The following is an 8239-nucleotide window of genomic DNA, read 5'->3' on the forward strand; positions in this document are numbered from 1 at the left end:
CTCTTTGAAAGGTGTTTGATGAATAAGACAAAATAGTCTTGGCCGGGCGCAGTGGCTCACGCCTATAATCCTAGCACTTTGGGAGGCCAAGGTGGGCAGATCATGAGGTCAGGAGATCGAGATCATCCTGGCTAACAGGGTGAAAACCCATCTCTACTAAAAATACAAAAAATTATCCAGGTGTCGTGGCGGGTGCCTGTAGTCCCAGCTACTCAGGAGGCTGAGGCAGGAGGATGGCATGAACCCGGGAGGTGGAGCTTGCAGTGAGCCAGGATCGCACCACTGCACTCCAGCCTGGGCAACAGAGCGAGACTCCGTCTCAAAAAAAAAAAAAGCAAAATAGTCTCTGGTCTCACAGATCTTGCAATATGTTGCAGGAGACAGATACTGAATAATAAATCATAATTGTGATAAGTGCAACAAAGAAGTATAGGTGCTGCTAGATTGTAAATAGAAGGATCTATCATTGGAGAGAGTCACGGACAATATCCTGGAGGAAGTGCTATATAAGCTGAGGGATAAAACAATGAGTAATAGTACCTGGCCAGGTGAAAAGAGAGGAGGAGCATTTCATTCCAGAAAGAACGTTAAGGGAAGTTTAAAGTAAGAAGGAATCTAGTGTCATCAATAACTTGAAAAAAGACAGTGTAACTGGAGTATAAAAACCTCGGGGTGGAATGGTAGGTCTGATCATATTGGGCCTTGTAGGGGATGTCAGGTGTTGAGATCTTTATCATAACAGCAGTGAACAAACAAAAGCATTTTGTTTTCATTGTGGCAAAACATAGTAACAAAATTTACCATTTTACTGATTTTTAAGTGTACATTCAGTGGCACTAAGTACATTCACATTGTTGTGCAACCATTGTACCATCCATCTCCAGAACATTTTCATCTTAGCAAACTGAAACTCTGTACCCATGAAACAGTAACTCCCCATTCCCTCCTCCCTCCTACCCCTGAAAACCACTATTCTTTCTGTCTCTATGAATTTTACTATTCTCAAGTACAATCATATTTATCCTTCATTTGCATTCCAATTGCAATGATTTAAAGAAATGTATTTACTATAGGATAGCAATCTTTGATGACTGCAACAAATAATCAGTGGTATGTATGTGAAATTTATAATAAAAAAGATGTATGGAGTTTATAATGAAAATACTGGATGGTGAAGTGGGTGATATAGTGGCATTAACATTTAACAGTTATTAGTTACATGGCTTATGTAGAAACCAATTATCAAAGTAAGAAATATTGAAAAGTAATTCATTAACAACATGTAGACAAAGCCTTAGCAGGCACCTATTTGGCATACAATAAAAGCATGTATCAGGTTATTGTTAAAAACAAAACAGCTCTGTATCTATGTATCCTCATCTTCCTGTCTGGTGGTGTCAAGTAATGGTGGAATAATCTATATTGAGGAATATTGAGGATGTCTCCAGTTTAGGACTAGAATGTCCTAAACTAGTCTCTAACTAGAGACCAGTCTCTCAGTTAACAGAGCTCTAATAGAGTAAGTCAGTTGTAAATAATCTTCTATAAGAATGTACAGTTATTTGTAACTGGAAAATAATTGACAATTCCATATCAACCCAAATTAATGCTGAACAATATTGCAAATGTCATTTTAGTTCATTTATGCAGTCTAAATCATAGGTTCTTCTTGACTGCAGATTTAGTTTATTAAATCCTGATCTATTTGTAATTTGCTGAAATGACTAGTTCCTACATATGGAAGCAATATGAAACCGATGTCCATTTGTATCCATAAGTTATTCAGGTGTTTAAAACTTTTACTTGAATAAAAGTTAATAGATATCTGCATGCTGTGATTCTGAAATTAAGTTTGTTCCTGTGCCAAAATAATAATAGTTTCTGAATTCATGTTTCAGTGTCAAGTGGTTATCCATGAGGCTATGTGTGAAAAGGATTGATATATGTGATAAATTGGACTTTTTCCTTAGAATTCATTTTTGGAATCTTCTATAAAGGATATCAGTCTGAATTAATTCATATGAATATTTGATATGCAAATATTAATATTTCAAATGGCAAAAGATAAGATTTTTAAAAATACAGATTGTGAAGGACATTTTTCAAGAGATAATGAATGTCTTCATTTTTCCATTTCATCAGTATTCTTGATTCCTTGTTAGATGCTGTGGTAGGTTAAATAATGGCTCCTAAAAGTTATACATTTCCTAATCCCCAGAATCTGTGAGTGTTACCTTATATGGCATAAATGAGTTTGCAGATATAATTAAGAATCTTGAGATGGAAAGATTATCCTGGATTATCCAAGAGGGCTCTAAATGCAATTACAAGTGTCCTTAGAAGACAGAGAAAGGGGGACATTTGACTGCAAAAGAGGAGAAGGCCAAGGAGGCAGATTGGAGTGATGTAGTCACGAGCCAAGGAATGCTGGCAGACACCAAAAGCTGGATGAGACAAGAATTCAGTCTCCTTTAAAACTTTCCAAGGAAGCACCACCCTGTCGTCACCTTGATTTTGGCCCAGTTATACTGATTTTGAACTTCTGGCCTCCAGAACTGTGAGAAAATAAATTTCTGTTGTTTTAAGCTACCAAGTTTGTGGTAATTTGTTACAGCACTTATAGAAAACTAATACAGATTGATATCGTTTGGCTGTGTCCCCACCCTAATCTCATCTTGTAGTTCCCATAATCCCCACATGTCATGGGAGGGACCTGGTGGGAGGTAATTGAATCATAGGGGCAGTTAACCCCATGCTGCTGTTCTTGTGATAGTGAGTGAGTTCTCACAAGACCTGATGGTTTTATAAGGGGCTTCCCCCTTCGCTGGGCACTCATTCTCTCTCTTGCCGCCCTGTGAAAAGGTGCCTTCTGCCATGATTGTAAGTTTCCTGAGGCCTCCCCAGCCATGCAGAACTGTGAGTCAATTAAACCTATTTTCTTTATGAATTACCCAGTTTCAGGTATTTCTTCATAGCAGCATGAGAACAGACTAATACACAGATGCTTTAATTTTATGGAGGGCTATGAGCCACAAAACTTACGGCTTGATCCTCTGGAGGCCTAAAGCATGATTTCAGGTGACAGCAAGAGACAGAATAAGGAAAAAAAAAAAAAGGCTATCCTAAGGCTCTACAATCAATAAACACCAGAGAAATATATGTCATGTGTAGCACAAGTGAAGGAAGGAATCAAGAAAATCACGGAGGTAAATATCTCCAAATTATTATCTTGCTTAAATTATCTGAAAAACTAAGGTCAAAAATGTTTTTCTCCTTGAATTGTCTAGGAAACATAGTTCTTTGTTTATTCACTATGTAGAATTGCTGCAGTGTACTGGGAGTGTTCTGTATGCCACCTTGAGATTCTGAATGCAGTCTATCAGAACTAGTTTAGAATTGGCTGGTATTAGCAATTTTTCCTCATGACAGAACTGTTTTTCTTTTTTCCCTTGATATCACTTCCCTGGATATGATTCTTAGGTTCTGTTATTTTTCTTAATTTTGAAACCTTCTTTGAAATACTTTTATTCATACCTTCACTTACTCTCCCTTTCACCCATCTGTTCGTTTTCAAACCACCTATCAAATTTTTACTAAGCACATAGTACAGGATAGTCAGTTAGGTCCCAGATTAGCCAACCAAAATAAGATCCCTGCACTCCAGAACATTAAAATAGGGAAATCTAGACATGTACACAAATTAATAAAATATACAAAGTATAAGCTACAAAAAGGTACTGATTTTTAAAGCTAATATTAAAAAGCAAGATCTTAATAATCTAAGCTTCTACCTTAAGAAACTAGGAAAAGAACAAGTAATCCCAGGGTAAGCAGAAAGAAGGAATGAATAAAGGTAAGAGCAGAAATCAACAAAATTAAAAACAAAAAAAGAGAAAATCAATAAAACTAAATAAAATCAATAAAACTTTTCTTTGAAAAGATCAATAAAAATGACAAACCTCCAGCAAGACCAACAGAGAAGACACATTTTATTAATATCAGAAATGAAAAAGGGTATCACTACAGACTGCATTGACAATTTTAAAAAATTCTATGCACATAAATTTGACAACTTAGATAAAATGGACCAAATGCTCAAAAGCTACAAACTACCAAAACTCAACCAAGAATAGGTAAACTGAATATCCTGTAGCTGTTAAAGAAATTGAATTTGTATTAAAAAAAAACTCTTCCAAAGTAAATCTTCATGCCTAGATGTTTCTAATGAGAAATTCAAGTGAACATTTAAAGAAATAACACCAATTTTACAGTCTTTTCCAGAAAATGAGAAAGCATTCCCAACTCATCTTATGAGGCCAGAATTACTCTGATACCCAAACAAGACAAAGACATTTCCAATTAAGAAAACTACAGACCAACATCCATTTTATGCAGTCACAAAAATGCTCAACAATGTACAGTTGACCCTGAAATAATATGGGGGTTATGAATGCCAACCACCCCCACAAGTGGAAAATCTATCCATAACTTTTGACTCCCCCCAAACTTAACTACTAATAGCCTATGTTGACCAGAAGCCTTATGGAACATAAACAATAAAGTTAGCTAGAGAAAGGAAAATGTTATTTGTTACCATAAGAGAACATATATTTACTGTTCATTAAGTGAAAGTGGATCATCATAAATCTTCATCCTCATTATCTCCATGTTGAATAGGAGGTGGAAGAAGAGAAGTTGGTCTTGCTGTCTCAAGAGTAGCAGAAGCAGAAGAGGCAGGCACACTTGGTGTAACTTGGAAATACACTGTAATTTTTTTCTTTTTTCAAGACAAGATCTTGCTCCATTGCCCAGGCTGGATTGCGGTGGTGCAATCATAGCTCACTGCAGCCTCGAACTCCTGGGCTCAAGTGATCCTCTGGCCTCAGCCTCATGAGTAGCCGGGACTATAGGCGTGGGCCACCATGCCCAGCTAATTTTATTTTTTGTAGAGACAATGTCTTACCATGTTGCCCAGGCTGATCTCGAACTCCTGTCCTCAAGCAATCCTTCCACCTCAGCCTCCCAAAGTGCTGAGATATAGGCATGAGCCACCACACCCGGCTACACTGTAATTTTTGTCTGACTTTTTTGCTTTCTCATTTCTCTAAAAATGTTTCCATACAGTACAATCCATCTTCCACTGTTTGCTTTAGTTTCCATGTTGCAAAAGAAGTCAAAAGTGATCTTGAATAATCAGAACCCTTATGCCAGACTGTCTCATGTCATTTTGTTTCCTGGCACTGCTTCTTCTATGTCTTCTTCCACATCATTTGGCACTGGTTCAGAATCACTCAACTCTCTCCTGTTGTCTTAACTCCTCTGGTGCGGTGTCTTCAATTTCTCCAAGATCCATATCTTAAAACCTTTCACCTCCCACTTTTTTTTTTTTGCCATATCCACGTCTTTCATTTCTTTGATTAGGTCTGTCATAAATTCTGTGAAATGATGCACAACATCTGGACACAGTTTTCTCCATCAGGAATTTATTGTTTCAGGTTTGATGACTTTCATGGCTTTTTCTGTAGCATAATCAATGGTATTATCTTTATAGACTTTTATGATGTCCTTTTGTTATTGTTGTTTTAATCTTTCAGTCTTTTATTTTTATACAGTTTTCTTTTCTAAAAGGCCATCTCGGCTTCATATCATGGTTTCTCTCTATTGGGGGTTCTCATCCATAGCGTTGACATTCCTTTCCACAGAGTACCTCCCATGTGAAATGAGCCTTAAAGGCCCTCATGACCTCCAATCTATAGGTTGAATTAGGAACCTTGTTTTGGGGAGCAAGTAGACCTCATTGACACCTTCAGTGTTGAATCATGGGGTTCCGTGTGGCCAGGGACATTGTGCCAGATCAAAAAAACTGTAAAAGGTGGTCGCTTACTGGCAAAGTACTTCCTGACTTCAGCAACAAAGCATTGATGGAACCAATCTAGAAAAAGGGTTCTCATTGTCCAGACCTTCTTGTTGTACAACCAAAAGACTGGCAGCTGGTGTTTATCTTTTCCCTTCAAGGCTGCGGAGGATAGGGCGTTGAAGGGGGAGAGTTTAGCAGCTTTATAGATAAGGGCAATCTTGATAATAAATGTGACTGCATTCATAAAATGGTAGAGTTTGTTATCCCTTCCTGCCTTAAATCCTGGTGCTTGCTTCCCTTACTTACTAATAAATGTCTTCTGTGGCATGTTTTTCCAGAATAGGGCACATTAGTCTGCATTAAAAACCTGTTCAGGCAGATATCATTCCTCCTCAATGATTTTCTTAATAGTATCTGAGAACTCATCTGATCCTTCTTTGCTGGCAGAAGCTGCTTCTCCTGTTATCTTGACACTTTTTAAGTCAAACCTCTTTCAAAAATTATCAAACCATCCTTTGCTGGCACTAAATTTTTGAGCTTTATATCCTTAAACTTCCTTTTGCATGGCTGGGTGCGGTGGCTCACGCCTGTAATCCCAGCACTTTGGGAGGCCGAGGTGGGTGGATTACCTGAGGTCAGAAGTTCGAGACCAGCCTGGCCAACATGATGAAACCCCATCTTTACCAAGAATACAAAAATTAGCTGGGCATGGTGGCATACACCTGTAGTCCCAGCTACTCGGGAGGCTGAGGCAGGAGAATTGCTTAAACCCAGAAGGCAGAGGTTGCAGTGAGCTGAGATGGCACCACTGCACTCCAGCCTGGGAGGCAGAGCGAGACTGCATCTCAAAAAAACCCAAAAAACTTCCTTTTGCTTTGTCATATAATGACTTCACTTTTTTTAAAATCCTGTTAATTTACAGGTATGACTTCCTTATAGCAATCCTGTATCCACATAAAAGCTGCATTTCCAATATGAGATGAAAAGGTATTTTGCAAAAAGGGCAAGGTTTTCATGCCTGCTGGCATAGCTGCAGCAACGGTGTCATGAATTTCCTTTTCTGTTTTTACAATGGTCCTTATGTTTTCTTAATTTATCTTGAAATGGCAGGCAACCACATCTGCAAACCTCAATCCACAATGCATATCAAGCAATTCAACTTTTTCTTGTAATGTCATGACTTTGCTATGCTTCTTAGGAGCACTTCCGGCATCACTAATGTCACTAGTAGCATTTTGAATGGGTCCCATAGTGTTAGACAAGGTTTACAATATTCCATTAAATACAATGAAAAATACATAAGAACTATGAGATCATTTCTTTACTTTGATATGCAATTTACTGGAGAGACAAGCTGCTCTCACAGTTTAGCATCACAGCATGCAGTGTTTTCAGTGGATACTCACAACACTTGAGTTTACTGCAATAGCAGCAGGAGGTAGCTATGAAATTATTACAATACTGCAATATGTACTACAGTTAATTTTATACAGTTATGATTTAATACTGCATCTTTACGTTTGTTTACGTTTGTCTCGACTATGAATGGCACCATGTGTAGTCTGTGTTTATATGCCTAAATTTTGATAAATTTTAACTTTTTATAATAGATTTTATGTATGCATAGATTTTATGTAGTAAATGGTAAAACAGGCCACTATCTACATATATTTTATGCATTCATGACATACCTAACTTTTTCTTGCTTTTTTGGTTATTTCTAGGCTATGCAGTGAGTTTTTTCAAAATGTCACAAATCTCCAAAAAATTTTCCAATTTATTTATTGAAAAAATCCACATATAAGTGGACCCATGAAGTTCAAACCCAATGTTGTTCAAGGGTCAACTGTATTAGCAAACTGACATCCAAAATATATAAAAAGAATAACATATCACAATTAAGTGGAATTTATCCTGGAAATGAAAGGCTGGTTCAAATTTGAAAATCAGTCAGTGTAAGGTACCATATTAACAGTCTAAAGAAGAAAAACCAACCATACAACCACATCAATTGAAGTAGAAAAAAATATTTGACAACATTGAGCATCCACCCTTTTTTTTTTTTTTTTTTTTAAGAGACAGGATTCTTGAATGCTCAGGCTCAAGTGATCCTCCTGCATGAGCCTCTTGAGTAGCTAGGACTACAGCCAGAAGCCACTGCTCCTGGCTCATCATCCATTCTTAATAAAAACTCTCAGCAAACTAAAGAGAAGTAACTTCTAAAACCTAATTAAGGGCATCTACAAAAACATCCACAGCTAATATAAAATAGTGGTAAAAGACTGAATGCTTTCCCCACTAAGATTGTGAGCAAGGAAAGGATATCCACTGTCATTGTTCTTATTTGATATCTTAATGGGAAGTCTTAGCCAATGCAATAAG

This window comes from Gorilla gorilla, chromosome 1 (genome assembly GCF_029281585.2).
Source record: "Gorilla gorilla gorilla isolate KB3781 chromosome 1, NHGRI_mGorGor1-v2.1_pri, whole genome shotgun sequence".
NCBI classification, from domain to species: Eukaryota; Metazoa; Chordata; class Mammalia; order Primates; family Hominidae; genus Gorilla; species Gorilla gorilla.